The 15,559-nt window shown below is 43.6% G+C and overlaps 1 long non-coding RNA gene across 1 annotated transcript in view; it reads left to right on the plus strand.

Moving 5' to 3' along the window:
* Nucleotides 1-236: 236 nt before the first annotated feature.
* Nucleotides 237-15,559, plus strand: part of LOC112581584 — a 28,441-nt gene continuing 13,118 nt past the window's right edge. Inside the window, exons 1-2 of the long non-coding RNA XR_003106183.3 lie at nt 237-353; nt 2,840-2,984. This is a non-coding gene — a long non-coding RNA (uncharacterized LOC112581584). The remainder of the gene's footprint in view (nt 354-2,839; nt 2,985-15,559) is intronic.

Here is a 15,559-nt window from a genome sequence, read left to right on the forward strand (position 1 = left end):
CAACAAATGCTTACAAGTCAGGGATTACATGTTGTATTGAGGCAGGACATTCGATGTTTGATCCCCTGGAGGAGGAAATGGCAAACCATTCCAGTATTCTTGCCTGGGAAATCCCGTGGACAGAAGAGTCTGGCAAGCTACAGTCCAGGGGGTCACAAAGAGTCGGACATGACTCAAGCGACTAACACTTTGATTCAAATTGGAGCGTGCAGGAGGAGCCTAGGCAGAGTAAAGGGCGTAGACTCTTCTGGGAATGGTGATATCAGTTCAGTGCCATTGGGTCCTAAGTCTTGGAGGGTGAATGAATGGCAGGAGGCACCACTGGGCAGTAAAGGACATGAAAGGTCGTTGTGGTAAGCTTGGGTGCAGAGGACTGGGCACTGGGTGAAGGGAGTCAGGAGTGTCTTGCAAGTTACGTGGTGTGGTGGGGGGTGGGTAGGTGAGGGAGACAGAGAGACAGAGTGAAATAGACTTTTGTGCCCTTAACTGTGGATTCGGGTGACAATCTTCTGGAGGGGTTGACACATTCAGACGGGAGACTGTTTATGGGGCCATTGCAAGGAGGCAGGTGAAGGATGAGGATCCAGCTAAGGTGGCAATAGCCAGGCTGGAGAGAAGAGGACTGATGTAAGAGATATTGACAGAATCGAGCTTTAATTAAATCGTTGTTGTTCAGTCGCTAAATTGTGTCTTACTCTTTGTGACCCCATGGACTGCAGCACTCCAGGTTCCTCTATCCTCTACCCTCTCCCAGAGTTTGCTCAAGTCCACGCCCATTGGGTAGGTGATGCTTTCTAACTGTCTCATCCTCTGCTGCCCCCTTCTCCTTTTGCCTTCAATCTTTTAATTAAATGCAGGGACTAAAAAAGAATCGGCTACTGAGGATAATTTTAAGGCTTCAGTTAGGGAAAGTGAGTGGGAAAAGTAGAGCTGGAAGATGTGAGGAAGAGAAGCAGTTTGAGCAAAGAAGGACAAGAAAGTGAATTACCTTTGGGATGTTTGAAGGGAATCCAGGTAAAAGTGTGGCAGTTAGAGATGGGAGGAGGCAAGTGAGAGCAGGGGACAGAGATTTGGAAGCTGATGCAAATATAGTTTGTGTAGGTGAAGAAGGAGTAGATAGGTCATCCAGAGAGGATAGGCAGAGGAAATAAGGAAACAGGAAGGACCCACACCTGGGAAATGCTGACCTTTATGAAAAGAACCCAGTGATGGAGCCTGAGAAGGGGAGAAAAGGCAAGTGAGAGCAGTGATATGGAAACAAAGGGAGTAGAATTTTTTGTTTCTCTGCTTGAAAATTTCCTACTAGAAAGATGGTCAGTATAGTCCAGCTAGAACTCTTTTTGCAGCAAATGCTAAACTGGACAAGACGCAGGGCCCTCAGCCTGCCCCAGGGAGCCCAAGATGCATGGTCATCCTAGCCTGACAACAGCAGACTGAGGTAGACAGTGTTGCCCTGGGGAAAGCGTCTCAGGGAGCTTCTGTGCAACTTGATCTTTTCTTATTTTCTAAAGCAGATTGGAGGGAAAGATGAAAGAAGGAAAGAAAATAACCTCGGATGGTTCCTGGCCCTCTGGCTCCATTTACTTCATCTCCAATAGTGACTTTACCAATCCTACAAGGGAGATGGGGGCTTCTCAGGTGGCTCAGTGAAAAAGAATCCAACTGCCAATGCAGGAGATGTGGCTTTAATCCCTGGGTGGGGGAGATCCTCTGGAGTAGGAAAAGACAACCCCCTCCAGTATTCTTGCCTGGAGAGTCCCATGGGCTACAGTCCGTAGGGTTGCAAAAGATGACTTACCGACTAAACAACAAGAGAGATGGAGGTGCGGAACCCCTTCCTCGTCCTTATGTTTCTCTCTCACACTCCCAACCCCAAGAAAGTGCTCCCTTTTTCCAATTGGTTGGGTGCCAAGGGTCTGCACACTCATTGAGCCATTATTCTTTTCCAGGTAAATTTTAAAATTTATTTGTTATTTGTCTGCGTCTGGTCTTAGTTGAAGCCTGCAGGATCTCTTGCTCTCTGTGGGCTTAGTTGCCCCGACGGTATGGGGGATTTTAGTTCCCACACCAGAGACTGAATCCACGTCCCCTGCATTGCAAGGTGGATTCCTAACCACTGAACCCCCAGGGAAGTCCCTTTCCAGGTAATTTGAGACCATAGCATGCCATTTCCTCTTCTTGTTCTGGAAGTGATCTGATTCTCTGTCCGATCCCCACTATCCTATGCTCTGTTGCCAAGAGTCACCTTTGGGGAAGGTGGATGGTTATTGCTATCTATTTTGCCTGAATTTGGTTCAGTTTTTGGAAAAGAGGAAATATTAGAAATATTAAGAATTACTAGCTGTGGATCCAGGCTGCACTCTTGAATCCAGATGTATCAAATTCAGTTATTAAGGTGATGTTTACTTCCCTCTTGGCTCAGTTGGTAATGAATTTGCCTGCAATGCAGGAGACCCAGGTTCTGTCCCTGGGTCAGGAAGATCCCCTGGAGAAGGAAATGGCAACCTACTCCAGTATTCTTGCCTGGAGAATCCCAGGGACAGAGGATCCTGGCAGGCCACAAGAGTCAGACACGATTTAGCAAACTAAACTACCATGGTGATGTTTAGGCCTCAGTTTGACTCATGGCTACTTTTTTATTTTATCCAGATTCTTATTTAGAGGAGGAGAAAACATTATTTACTGACCTGTTCAAATCCTGACATAGGCTTATTTTACATAGGAGGAAATTGAATTCATGTAGTTTATAAATGTCAAAGCAGGGATTAAAACAGAGTTAAAACTCAGAGTTGACCCCAACTCCTTGTCCTGTTTCTGTTTCTCCATGTTCCCTCTTCAGGTTGACATGCTGACGAGAAGAAAAAGAAGTTTCACAGTCAAATGATGTGATTCCAGTTACAAGGATCCACTTAAGCCAGCTTTTGATGTCCTGCCTGCTCCCAGGCTATTGGTTCAGGAAATGCTGTGTGGTCTATTCCCATGAGGTACATTCTGAGATGGTCTTCTCATCGGCGTGCTGGGAAAGACACTCTTCCTTTCCCCAAAGATTTCACTTCTCTGGATGACGCCAACTTTCCTAATGGGGGACAGGAAAAGGGTCCAGTTTCTCTGCAAGATCATTCAAGCCCTTTCCCAGGGCAGGATGATCTCTGGGAAAGTTATAAGAATTTCCCTGCAGGTTCTGTCATGCTCCAGGCTGCAGAGAATTCTTGCCTGGTTTTCCCTCCCTCCTAACCATCACCTCAGACTTCCCAGGTAGCTCAGTGGTAAAGAATCCAGGTAAAGAAAACAGGAGATGCAGGAGATGAGGGTTTGATCCCAGGGTTGGGAAGATCCCCCAGAAGAAGAAATGACAATCCACTCAAGTATTCTTGCCTGGATAATCTCACGGACAGAAGAGCCTAGAGGGTTACAGTCCATGGGGTCACAAAGAGTCAGACATGACTGAAGGGACTTCGCATGCAATATTTGATTTATAATGTTATGTAATGTCTTCTGTATAGCAAGGTGATTCAGTCGTGTGTGTGTGTGTGTGTGGCGGGGGTGGGGTGGGGGTGGGGGGTAACTGCTCAGTTGTGTCTGACTCTTTGCAACCCCATGGACTATAACACTGCAGGCTCCTCTGTCCATGGGGTCTCCAAGCAGGAATAATGGAGTGGGTAGCCATTCCCTTCTCCAGGGGATGTTCCCAACCCAGGGATCCAACCCAGGTCTCCCACATTGCAGGCAGATTCTTTACTCTCTGAGCCGCCAGGGAAGCCCTTGACCTCACAGGGACATAGTGAAGATCTTAAGAAAGGGCATGTGAAAACTTTGAAAAATATTAGTCATTTACATGTGTGGGTGTTATGTGCTTTTGTTATGGCCACTTCTGTCCTTTGAAGTGGCTAAGTTGCAAGTACTTACAGGCACCACCTTACATTATATAGGGGCTGCTGCTGCTGCTAAGTCGCTTCAGTTGTGTCCGACTCTGTGCGACCCCATAGATGGCAGCCCACCAGGCTTGCCCATCCCTGGGATTCTCCAGGCAAGAACACTGGAGTGGGTTGCCATTTCCTTCTCCAGTGGGTCTAGCAACATTAAATTGGCAGCTAGGTTATAGGAGAAAGGTGTTGATATGAAATTTTATATAAGGTAATCAATGTAACCTTTAAAATTTTACTTTTAATGGCTATATTTTTCTGGGCTGGTTTCCATATGGAAATGCTTGGAAGACAGTACATTTGATGGGGAGGTAATAGGTAAGGATTTTGTTAGATTCAAAACCTACATTGTAGAATCCTTGGCATCCTGGCTCTTGTTCAGATGAAAATGTATGGCAGAACATGTTTTTCAAAGTGAGTTTTTGAAAGAACAGAGACTTGAAATGTAATGTATCTAGTGGAAAATAAATGGTTTAACAGGTTTGAAAATTAATAAAGTAAACTTGATTCTTGATTATTTGAGATTACTCATTAGGATGGTAAAAAAAAAATAGAAAAAGGAATAGGAAAAAAAAAAAGAAGTCTCAAACCATCTACAGATGCAAGCTGCTGCTGCTGCTGCTAAGTCGATTCAGTCGTGTCCGACTCTGTGTGACCCCATAGACAGCAGCCCACCAGGCTCCCCCATTCTCCAGGCAAGAATACTGGAGTGGGTTGCCATTTCCTTCTCCAATGCATGAAAGTGAAAGTGAAGTCACTCAGTTGTGTCTGACTCTTAACGACCCCATGGACTGCAGCCTATCAGGCTCCTCCATTCATGGGATTTTCCAGGCAAGAGTACTGGAGTGGGGTGCCATTGCCTGAAGCCTTGTTAGTATCTTACTATTCAAAGCAGGATAGGAGGAACAGCCCCAAAGAATCACCCAGGAGTTTGTTAGAGATGCTGAAATCTTTGGCTCCACACCAGACCTTCTGGACCAGAAGCTGCATTTAGCAAGATACCTAAGTGACTCTTAGGAACATTACAGTTTCCTTGGTTTTGGTACTTTTAGTTCTCAGGGCTGAACTTTGGTAGCAATCCTAAACTAGATGCCAGGCTAGCGCACTAGAGTCCTAAGGAGCCAGATTGCTGATGTTCAGAATGATAGTTTAGTTCCCAAACACAATGAGAAACAGAATTCTGTGAGTGACCATCTGTCCTTTTGTATAAGTGGCTGCCTCTGGCCCAGGGCTGTGGGTGAATCAGAGCATGTGATTTATCAGACATATATTTAGAAAGTAAACGATTGCCAAAAGAAAGGAGGGCGTGAAGAAATAATATCACCCGTATCTGTTTCTCATTATAAAATAATATTGCTGGTTTGCACGCTTTCTAGATTCCTTAGGGCATTCTATTGCCACTCTGGGTTTGTTTTCTGTTTTTTTTTTTTTTTTTTTTTACATATTTAGAAGGCATTTAATAGAAATGTTGCTGCATGGGAACAAAAATATTTTTCTCACAAAATGTTCCCATTCAATAAGTTGCTGCATATTTTTGTTCCATATGGTGCTTAAGCTGACAGTGTCTGTAGGCAATGCAATTGACAGAGCATCAGAGAAGTAGGCTCATACATTTAAAGTGGGTATATGATTTCATGTCCAGAGATTTTTTTTAGACAAAAATCTGTGATGTTTAATTAAAAAAAAAAAACATAATGTTAAAGAGGAGTTCAAACTAACTTCAAAAAAAGGACTGCAGAGGAAGTAAACTCATTCATTCACTTTATTCATTCATCAAATTTACTGATCTTTTTGGGGGGATTCAAAGATGAATGAAACCTCGTCCATGGCACAGAAGAACTCACCTCCTAGTGGAAGAGAAAGAAGGAAGACACCAAAGGGTGATAAGAGTCTCTGTGGGTACTCTGGGAACACAGAGTAGGGTTCTGAGTGATACTGATGGTGGGACAGGAGGTGAGGGAAGTCTTCCCTGAAAACGTGACCCAAAGAGGGAACTCACAAAGTTACTCCCTCAGTTCCTTCAGGCCTCTGCTCTGTGTAAGCAAAGCCCTTCTGACCATCTGTATCAAGAACGATAGTCACTCCAAACTCTGCCCTCCAGACCTTTTTAGCCTGCTGTGCATCCTCTATAGCATTTATCCCCTCACTTATAAGCCAGTCTCCAAGAGAGCCCCAAAGATCTCTGCATCTTGTTATCCATGCCCTTTCTCATATTTGATCAGGGTTACATGCATATGTGCTTAGCCATGTCCAACTCTTCACAACCCTATGGACTGTAGCCGACCAGGCTCCTCTGTCCATGGGATTTTCCAGGCAAGAGTTCTGGAGTGGGTTGCCATTTCCTTTCCCAGGGAATCTTCCCGACCCAGGGATTAAACCCCAGTCTCCTGCATCTTCTGCATTGCAGGTAGATTCTTTGCCACTGAGCCACTGGGGAAGCCCCAGTCAGGGTTAAGAACAACAGAACATAGCAGAGGCAAAGATATGCCACTTCCAAGATTAAATTGTAAAGGATTCCATGGCTTCCATCTTGACCATTGTTTCTCTGGGGGAAGCTGGCTTCCAGGGGTGAGTTGCTCTCCTAAGAGATCCACATGGTGAGAAAAATAGCCTCCTGATAATGCCACATGAATGCACTTGAAAGCAGATCCCCCAAAGCTAGACACATCTTCAGATCAACCTTCAAGACAACTTGACTACAACCTCATGAGTGACCCTAAGCAAGAACTACCCAACAGACTCCTGAATATCAGAAGCTGTGAGATAATATAACTTTGTTTTTGAGGTACTGAATTTGAGGCAATTTGTTACACAGGAATATCTAACTAATACGCTATTATAAGTTTACTTACAATACAAGTTTACTTATTCACTTGTCTCCCTTCCTCTGTAGTTCCATTAAGTCAGTTGAGTTCAGTTGCTGAGTCATGTCTGACTCTTTGATATCCCGTGGACTGCAGCACCCCAGGCCTCCCTATCCATCACCAACTCCTAGAGTTCACTCAACTCACATCTATTGAGTCGGTGATGCCATCCAACCACCTCATCCTCTATCATCCTCTTCTCCTCCCACCTTCCATCTTTCCTAGCATTAGGGTCTTTTCAAAAGAGTCAATTCTTCATGTCAGGTGGCCAAAGTATTGGAGTTTCAGCTTTAGCATCAGTCCTTCCAATGAATATTCAGGACTGATTTCCTTTAGGATGGACTGGTTGGATCTCCTTGCTTTCCAAGGGACTCTTAAGAGTCTTCTCCAACACCACAGTTCAAAAGCATCAATTCTTCAGCGCTCAGCTTTCTTTATAGTCCAACTCTCACATCCATACATGACTACTGGAGAAACCATAGCTTTGATTAGATGGACCTTTGTTGGAAAAGTAATGTCTCTGCTTTTTAATATGCTGTCTAGGTTGGTCATAACTTTTCTTCCAAGGAGCAAGCATTTTAATTTCATGGCTGCAGTCACCATCTGCAGTAATTTTGGAGCCTAAAGCAATAAAGTCTGTCACTGTTTCCATTGTTTCTCCATCTATTTGCCACGAAGTGATGGGACCAGATGCCATGATCTTAGTTTTCTGAATGCTGAGTTTTAAGCCAAATTTTTCACTCTCCTCTTTCACTTTCATCAAGAGGCTCTTCAGTTTCTTTTCACTTTCTGCCATAAGGGTGGTATAATCTGCATATCTGAGGTTATTGATATTTCTCCTGGCAATCTTGATTCCAGCTTGTGCTTCATCCAGTCCAGTATTTCTCATGATGTACTCTGCACATAAGTTAAATAAGCCAGGTGGCAATATTCAGCCTTGATGTACTCCTTCCCCAATTTGGCACCAGTCTATTGTTCCATATCCAGTTCTAATTGTTGCTTCTTGACCTGCATACAGATTCCTCAGGAGGCGGGTCAGGTGGTCTGGCATTCCCTTCTCTTTAAGAATTTTCCAGAGTTTGTTGTGGTCTACACAGTCAAAGGCTTTGGCAAGTCAATAAAGCAAAAGTAGATGTTTTTCTGGAACTCTCTTGTTTTTTTGATGATGCAATGGATTTTGGCATTTTGATCTCTGGTTTCTCTGTCTTTTCTAAATCCAGCTTGAACATGTGGAAGTTCACAGTTCATGTACTGTTGAAGCCTGACTTGGAGAATTTTGAACACTGCTTTGCTAGCGTGTGAGATGAGTGCAATTGGGCAGTAGTTTGAACATTCTTTGACATTGCCGTTTTGGGGGTTGGAATTAAAAAACTGACCTTTTCCAGTCCTGTGACCACTACTCAGTTTTCCAATTTGCTGGCATATTGAGTGCAGAACTTTCACAGGATCATATTTTAGGATTTGAAATAGCTCAACTGGAATTCCATGACCTCCACTAGCTTTGATTGTAGTGATGCTTCCTAAGGCCCACTTGACTTCACATTACAGGATGTCTGGCTCTAGGTAAGTGATCACACTATCGTGGTTATCTGGGTTATGAAGACCTTGTTTGTATAGTTCTGTGTATTCTTGCCACCTCTTAATATTTTCTCCTTCTGTTAGGTCCATATCATTTCTGTCCTTTATTGTGCCCATTTCTTTGGAAGGAATGATGCTGAAGCTGAAACTCCAGTACTTTGGCCATGTCACGCGAAGAGTTGACTCATTGGAAAAGACTCTGATGCTGGGAGGGATTGGGGGCAAGAGCAGAAGGGGACGACAGAGGATGAGATGGCTGGATGGCATCACTGACTCGATGGACGTGAATCTCCGTGAACTCCGGGAGTTGGTGATGGACAGGGAGGCCTGGCGTGCTGTGATTCATGGGGTCGCAAAGAGTCAGACACGACTGAGCGACTGATCTGATCTGATTGCCTGAAATGTTCCCTTGGTATCTCTAATTTTCTTGAAGAGATCTCTAGTCTTTCTCATTCTGTTGTTTTCCTCTATTTCTTTGCATTAATCACTGAGGAAGACTGTCTTATCTCTCCTTGGTATTCTTTGGAACTTTGTATTCAAATGGGTATATCTTTCCTTTTCTCCTTTGCCTTTCACTTCTTCTCAAAATATTTGTAAGACCTCCTCAGACAACCATTTTGCCTTTTTGCATTTCTTTTTCTTGGGGATGGTCTTGATCCCTGCTTCCTGTACAATGTCACGAACCTCCATCCATTGTTCTTCAGGCACTCTATCAGATCTAATCCTTTGAATCTATTTCTCACTTCCACTGCATAATCATAAGGGATTTGACTTAGGTCATACATGAATGGTCTAGTGCTTTTCCCTACTTTCTTCAATTTAAGTCTGAATTTGGCAATAAGGGGGCTTCCCTGGTGGTTCAGAGGGTAAAGCGTGTGCCTGCAATGCAAGACATTCAGATTCAATCCCTGGGTTGGGAAGATCCCCTGGAGAAGGAAATGGCAACCCACTGTGGTACTCTTACCTGGAAAATCCCATGGATGGAGAAGCCTGATAGGCTACAGTCCATGGGGTCGCAAAGAGTGGAACACGACTGAACAACTTCAGTTTATACTTTGGCAGTAAGGAGTTCATGATCTGAGTCACAGTCAGCTCCCAGTCTTGTTTTTGCTGACTATATAGAGCTTCTCCATCTTTGGCTGCAAAGAATATAATCAATCTGATTTTGCTATTGACCATCTGGTGATGTCCATATGTAGAGTCTTCTCTTGTGCTTTTGGAAGAGGGTGTTTGCTATGACCAGTGCGTTCTCTTGGCAAAACTCTATTAGCCTTTGCCCTGCTTCATTCTGTACTCCAAGGCCAAATTTGCCTGCTCCTCCAGGTATCTCTTGCCTACCAACTTTTGCATTCCAGTCCCCTGTAATGAAAAGGACATCTTTTTTTGATGTTAATTCTAGAAGGTATTGTAGGTCTTCATAGAACACTTCAACTTCAGCTTCTTCAGCATTACTGGTCAGGCATCAGTTCAGTTCAGTTCAGTCATTCAGTCGTGTCCGACTCTTTGTGACCCCATGAATCACAGCACGCCAGGCCTCCCTGTCCATCACCAACTCCCGGAGTTCACGGAGATTCACGTCCATCGAGTCAGTGATGCCATCTAGCCATCTCATCCTCTGTCATCCCCTTCTGCTCTTGCCCCCAATCCCTCCCAGCATCAGAGTCTTTTCCAATGAGTCAACTCTTCGAGTGACATGGCCAAAGTACTGGAGTTTCAGCTTCAGCATCATTCCTTCCAAAGAAATCCCTGGGCTGATCTCCTTCAGAATGGACTGGTTGGATCTCCTTGCAGTCCAAGGGACTCTCAAGAGTCTTCTCCAACACCACAGTTCAAAAGCATCAATTCTTCAGCGCTCAGCTTTCTTTATAGTCCAACTCTCACATCCATACATGACTACTGGAAAAACCATAGCCTTGACTAGATGGACCTTTGTTGGCAAAGTAATGTCTCTGCTTTTCAATATGCTGTCTAGGTTGGTCATAACTTTTCTTCCAAGGAGTAAGCGTCTTTTAATTTCATGGCTGCAGCCACCATCTGCAGTGATTTTAGAGCCCCCCAAAATAAAGTCTGACACTGTTTCCACTATTTCCCCATTTATTTCCCATGAAGTGATGGGACCAGATGCCATGATTTTCATTTTCTGAATGTTGAGTTTTAAGCCAACTTTTTCACTCTCCTCTTTCACCTTCAGTCATAGACTTGGATTACTGTGCTATTGAATGGTTTGCCTTGGAAACGAACAGAGATCATTCTGTCATTTTTGAGATTGCATCCAAGTTCTGCATTTCAGAGTCTTTTACTGACTATGATGGCTACTCCATTTCTTCTAAGGGATTCTTGCCTACAATAGTAGATATAGTGGTCATCTGAGTTAAATTCACCCCATTCCATGTTCACTGGTTCCTAAAATGTTGATATTTGCTCTTGCAATCTCTTGTTTGACCACTTCCAATTTGCCTTGATTCATGGACATAACATTCCAGATTCCTATGCTATATTGCCATTTACAGCATGAGACTTTACTTCTATCACCAGTCACATCCAGAACTGGGTGTTATTTTTGCTTTGGCTCCATTTCTTTACTCTTTCTGGAGTTATTTCTCCACTGATCTCCAGTAGCATATTGGGCACCTACCAACCTGGGGAGTTCATCTTTCAGTGTCCTATCTTTTTGCCTTTTCATTCTGTTCATGAGGTTCTCAAGGCAAGAATACTGAATTGACTTGCCATTCCCCCCTCCAGTGGACCATATTTTGTCAGAACTCTCCACCATGTCCCATACATCTTGGGTGGCCCTACACAGCATGGCTCATAGTTTCATTGAGTTAGACAAGGCTGTGGTCCTCTGTAGGCTGTGACCTAAATAAGGATAATCACTTTGGTTTGTTCACTGCTATATCTCTAGTGCCTGGAACTTGACCCTGATCATAGTAGATGCAGAATTTATATGTGTTAAATCAATGATTAGAAGCTACTGCCACTCATTCTAGTGATTTGAATGAAGATTTATCATGTCTCTATGTATGTGGGAGGGACTAGCTTTATTTCTCTTCTGAACCAACTGATCGGATGTTTTGTAAGTAATGAATCCCACAACTAACTGAAAGAACTCAGTCAAGCTCTCTAGAGAACAAAAGCAGAGACACGAAAGCTGATGTTTCACCCAGTCACAATGCACAGGACAACTGGCATTTCCTATTTGGGTTCTCATCAAAGCCAAAGGCAACAGACCATTGTTGGGACTGACCATTAACAGAAGATGGTAATGGACCGCCAGAGCTAGCTGCTTCCAGGGAAATATGGACCCTGAATTATGAGCAGAAAAAGACTCCATGGAAATCAAAGTCCAGGGTCTCCTGAATTGCAAGCAGATTCTTTGCCATCTGAGCCACCAGGGAAATCCCATAAAAGGGTAGATTTGAAGTAAGAACTATACAGCTGTCTGGATTCTCCCATAACCAAGTTTTGATTTATTTGGTTCACTGATATCGGACACAGGGCACCTTAAAAAGTCTACAGATGATTTTAATGGATGGCCAGAGTAGAGAACCACTATATTAGAGCTTTCTTATGGAATGACCCAACTGACTTAAAGATAGAGCATCCAAAGCATGCTTCCAACTCCTTGGCAGGTGATGCCTACCATTTGGGCTGATTCCACCCTTTGGCTTCCATATTTAGAATGTCCCCAGACTTTCAAACGGAGAAGGAAATGGCACCCCACTCCAGTACTTTTGCTTAGAAAATCCCATGGACGGAGGAGCCTGGTAGGTTGCAGTCCATGGGGTCGCTCGGACACGACTGAGCGACTTCACTTTCACTTTTCTCTTTCATGCATTGGAGAAGGAAATGGCAACCCACTCCAGCGTTCTTGCCCAGAGAATTCCAGGGACGGGGAAGCGTGGTGGGCTGCCTTCTATGGGGTCGCACAGAGTTGGACACGACTGAAGAGACTCAGCAGCAGCAGCAGCAGCAGCAGACTTTCAAAATAGCTCTGGATATCCGATTCCCAACTCAGGTGGAACATTACTAAATGGATATTTCTCTTTCACTAGAAGTAAAACAAGGGACAGCTCTTGGGTATTTGCAAAGTTTCCAATGTTCACAGCAGCATAATTTACAATTGATAAGATACAGATGCAGCCTAAGTATTCATCGGGCTTCCCCAGTGGCTCAGTAGTAAAGACCCAGCCTGCAATGTAGGAGATGCAATTAGGGCTGTGGGTTCGATTCCTGGATCAGGAAAGATCCCCTGATGAAGGAAATGGTAACCCACTCCAGTATTGTCTGGGAAATCCCATGGACAGACGAGCCTGGAAGGCTACAGTTCAAAGTGTCACAAAAGAGTCAGCCATGACTTAGTGACTAAACAGCTAAGTATCCATTGATAGATGAATGAATACAGAAGATATGTTGTGTGTGTGTATATGTATACATATACAATGGAATACTACTTGGCCATAAAAGGAAAGAAATCTTGCCATTTGCAGCAACGTGGATGGACTTAGAGGGCATTATGCTAAGGGAAATAAGTCAGACAGGTCAAGCGAAATACCATATGATATCACTTACATGTGGAATAAAAAATAAAAAAATAAAACAAACTAGTGAAGATAACAGAAAAGCAGACTCACAGATACAGAGAACAAACTAGTGGTTACAAGTGCGGGGGCATTATAGGGGTGGGCAGTAAGAAGTACAACCTATTAAGTATACAGTAAGCTACAAGAACATATTGTACAACATGGGGAATATAGCCAATATTTTATAATAATTGTAAATGGAAAGTAACCTTTTAAAAAGAGAAGGTCTTTAGAAAAAATAGCAACACACTTGCATTAGCATTCAGAGAATATCCAACTTACACAGGTTCTTTGTGTACAGAGTCAACTCCCTAGCTTTTGATTTTCATTAAATATTTCATGTATGTGGGGAATATTGTCAACATTACTAATGGGGTTTCTGTTTAATTTCTTTATATAATTCATCACCAAATTAACTCCTGGAAAGGCGTTCTGACCAACTGGATGGGACCTCACAGAGAAGGATAGGTTGTTTCTGCTAAGGGAATGATTTCAATCGTGAAAAAGCAGAAGCTTGAGAATGTATGGACTTGGTGACGTGGCAGGAAACATTATGGAATGCAGTTAAATGCATGTTCCCAGCACAGAGGCTCCCTGTTTGGGGTTTCTGCATAATGCATCTCCTTGAATCAGACAGGGAGAAGCACCTCATGGAAATTACCACCTTTGCTCTGAATGGACTTTCCTCTGCTTGGCTGTCTTGCACTAGACTGTGGAATGATGCTGATCTCAGATGGCATACATCTCAATAGATAGGAAGAGTATAACCCCGCCTCACCCCTTCTCAAATAACCACATATCAGTTCAGAATAAAACACAATGAAAGGGAATAAATAGGCTCACAGGAAATTGGTAAAATGACAAAAGATGCGCACACAGAGAGACTTCTTTAAATCACGCCACATGATACATATCTTTGCCTGACTTCTGCTCTCATCTCTCAGGGAGAAGCCTAGATGCAACTCCTGTTCTACCTGTTATTTCTCTAAGGAAATGAGATTTTTGAGGCATAATGGTCTATAAAAAAAGGATGTTTAAGCAAAACTACTTACAACTTTTCAAGTTGTCTAGCTTCTGCTATATAGATAAATGTGGAGGAAATACTAACCAATAAAGGAAAAAACATCTTGAAATGAATTGGGGATAAGAGGACTCTCTCTCTTTTTTTTTGATCTTCAAAAAGCTTTCTTTGGTTTGTTTATGGTTTGGGAGAAGTAGCCTTAAGAGGAATGAGGCTTCGATTTCTAGAGATGGGAAGAGTGGTTGAACAGATGATTGATTTTTGTATGTTTGTTTTACTAACATCAGTTTGTTTATTAACTATTGCTATGGTGGCATAAATATAAAATTAATCATGAAAGCTTCTATCATGTTTTGCTTCTCAGAAGCCTTCCATGATTCTTTAGTACCAACAGGAAAAATCCTTGAATTTGGATCCCACCACAATTATGTACCAATTTCCTTTTTTGGTTTTGGTCACCTAGACCTATGCCATGAAAATGTTCCATTTTAGCTTAAGGACTCATGTCCAGGGAGGCCTGATGTGCTGTAGTCCATGGGGTTGCAAAGAGTTGGACTTGACATGACTTAGTGATTGAACAACAACAGTTCATGTCTTGCACTAATAATTAAGAGCACTTTTTGTCAAATCTCAGCTCCCCATATAATAGCAACTTCGTCATCTTGGATAAGTTCCCCTGCCTCCTGACCATCCATCCCCTCCTCTGGAAACTGAGAATGATAGTAAGGTGGATCTCATAAAGTCATTGTAAGGAATGCATGCAGATTACCAATAGGCCCAGTCTGTCCAGTGAGAAGGCAATGGCAACCCACTCCAGTACTCTTGCCTGGAAAATCCCATGGACGGAGGAGCCTGGTAGGCTGCAGTCCATGGGGTTGCTAGGAGTCGGACATGACTGAGCGACTTCACTTTCACTTTTCACTTTCATGCATTTGAGAAGGAAATGGCAACCCACTCCAGTGTTCTTGCCTAGAGAATCCCAGGGACGGGGAAGCCTGGTGGGCTGCCATCTAGGGGGTCACAGAGTTGGACACGACTGAAGCGACTTAGCAGCAGCAGCAGCAGTCCAGGACTCAGAAGCATCCTAGTATGCAGGACTCAAGGCTCAGACAGGAAAGAAAAATACCCCCCGCCCCACTAGGATGAGTGGGTCATTTTACACAATGCATTTCACGTGAAACCTTTAGCACCACGTTTGGCACTTAATAAATGTGATGCTAGTGTTAGGTAGGTAGAATAGGGAAAAGGAGTCCAAAATGGTGGTGGCTAAATGACAAGGAAGGTCAAAGGAAGGTCCGAGGACCAGAGTGAAGACTTCAGGCAGAACAAACAGCACTCCTGGCTAAGCCCAATTTGCATAGGGCAGGCCCAGGTGGAGGAAAAAACATATAAAAGGAGGAGCCAAAGTGCTTGCTCGCGCTCTCTCTCTCTCTCTTTCTCTTCTCTCTTTCTCTCTCTTTCCCTGCCCACATGCATGCACACGCTCTCTCTCTCTCACTCTCTCTCTCCTCTCTCTCTCTCCCCACACACTCCTCCACTCTCTTCTCTTCCAGTCTTTAGGTTGGCATGTCCTCACATTTCGAGGATGGA

The sequence above is a fragment of the Bubalus bubalis genome, chromosome 23 (genome assembly GCF_019923935.1).
Source record: "Bubalus bubalis isolate 160015118507 breed Murrah chromosome 23, NDDB_SH_1, whole genome shotgun sequence".
Taxonomy (NCBI): domain Eukaryota; kingdom Metazoa; phylum Chordata; class Mammalia; order Artiodactyla; family Bovidae; genus Bubalus; species Bubalus bubalis.